The sequence below is a fragment of the Vulpes lagopus genome, chromosome 5 (assembly GCF_018345385.1).
Source record: "Vulpes lagopus strain Blue_001 chromosome 5, ASM1834538v1, whole genome shotgun sequence".
Classification (NCBI taxonomy): domain Eukaryota; kingdom Metazoa; phylum Chordata; class Mammalia; order Carnivora; family Canidae; genus Vulpes; species Vulpes lagopus.
The window spans coordinates 131,171,453-131,173,558 of record NC_054828.1 but is presented as its reverse complement, the minus strand read 5'-3'; positions in this window follow the sequence as shown (position 1 = coordinate 131,173,558).

Below are 2,106 nucleotides of genomic sequence, written 5' to 3'. Positions count from 1 at the left end.
GCCTCCTTCCAGTTTGCCGAGAGGCTGCCGCTCATATAATCGCTTTGCATTGTGGCCGTATAATCAGGTTGACAAAAGTGGACAAGATTTTTGGAGGCAATCAAGCACACTAATTCATTTTAAAATGCTGAACAGGTGCAACTGGGACACATTGAAGGTGGTTATTAGGCAAAAGTCGCTCAGAGGAAGGCGGGCCGACATCTGTGCCTATTATCCGGCGCACAATGGAGCAGGCCTGGAGTAAATGTGAGCGGGCTCTTCCCGGGGCTGGGGCAGCCCTCGGCTTGAACCTCCTGATTTAGGACTTTCTCTGCTTAGGGTAATTAGCATTTGAAGGAGGAGGATGCTGAATTCATCTTTTCTTCTCTCATCTTTCCTGGGGGTGGGTAAAAGTGGAGTCTGATTTAATTAAGAAAGGCAGTAACTCCAGGCACCCACCTAATCAAATGTTAGCTACAGCAGAACAAGAACAGCCTAATGAGGTCTTTGTGATTTAAATCTAAGAGTGGTTGCCTACTAGTCTTTTGGTTTCCAGGAGCTCCTTTGTTCTCCAATTTTTTGCTCCTTGAAATGGTCCGCGGCACATGGAGCAGCTCATCGCCGGGGCCGCTGACTTGCCACGGAGCCCACGGGAGGGGAAGCTGCTCCGGCTTCTGAGGGAGAGGCGCGGAGCACAGAGGGACCGGGAAATCTGGTAGTTTGACAGCAGGGTAGGGGTGTGCGACGTTGCTGCGATAGACATTTACGTGAAAAAAGCATTGATTTCTTTTTTTCCTAATCGAATGAGCATCTCAGACATGTTCTTTAAAAGAAGAAATTGTGTAGAAGGAAAAAGCAAAGCAGTGGTTTTTAGGATGAGTCGCTTCTAGGTTGAAGTCCCAGTCTCAGGGCCCACAGGTAGGGTCGCTCACGGGTCCGGGGTGATTCTGTGCCCCTCTGCATGGCTCTGTCCCAGCACTCGGGGGAACCGAGGAGGAAAGGAGATGAGGTCTCTCTCGGCCCCGGGAGGGGCTGTGGGAGGCAGTGCCAGGGCTCACACCTCCTGACCCGTGGGGTGCGGAGCGCTCCCTTCTAGCTGTACGCCCGCAGGGTCCCAAACCGGCCAGGTCCTCTGGGTGCTCCACAACGTTTGCTGAATGACTAACTGACTATCTGCCACTGAACGACATTGAACAGCACACTCAGAATTACACCTGATGCTTTCTGTTCCCCAAAACTTATTGCTCTGAGGTCCTTAATTCAGTTAAAGAGGTCCTAGAAGAACATCTCAACCCTCCCCCACATACATAGTTTGATTTCTCTTAAATATACTTTCATTCAACTGTGTAAACCCTTTAATATCATATTTCCAAATAACTGAGGAAATGCCGTCAAAAACCGTACCGCGTGAGTGATTCGGGAGTGAGACAGAGCCAGGGAGAGGAGCCAGGGGAGAGCCATACATTGTCTGTCTTTCTTTCTTTCTTTCTTTCTTTCTTTCTTTCTTTCTTTCTTTCTTTCTTTCTTTCTCTCTCTCTCTTTCTTTCTTTCTTTCTTTCTTCTTTCTTTCTTTCTTCTTTCTTTCTTTCTTTCTTCTTTCTTTCTTTCTTTCTTCTTTCTTTCTTTCTTCTTCTTTCTTTCTTTCTTTCTTTCTCTCTCTCTTCTTTCTTTCTTTCTTTCTTTCCTCTCTCTCTCTCTACTTCTTTCTTTCTTTCTTTCTTTCTTTCTTTCTTTCTTTCTTTCTTCTTCCTTCTTTCTTTAGGATTTTATTTATTTATTCATGAGAGAGAGAGAGAGAGAGAGGCAGAGACCCAGGCAGAGGGAGAAGCAAGCTCCTTGCAGGGAGCCCGACGTGGGACTCGATCCCAGGACCCCGGGGTCACAGCCTGAGCCCAAGGCGGACACTCTACCGCTGAGCCCCGCCGGGCGTCCCAGAGCCATAGTCTTTCTATAGTGTAATTCTGAAGGTGCCGTGCCAGCGCCTCTGCTGATGCTGTGGGCCACAGGGTGCGAGGCAGAGCACATGGGGGTAAACTCCAGGAGGTGGACCGTCACTGGAGACCCTCTTGGAAGTAGGCTGGTGCACCATCAAAGTACCTGCTTTCACCCCCAGAGCATCCCCAGCGT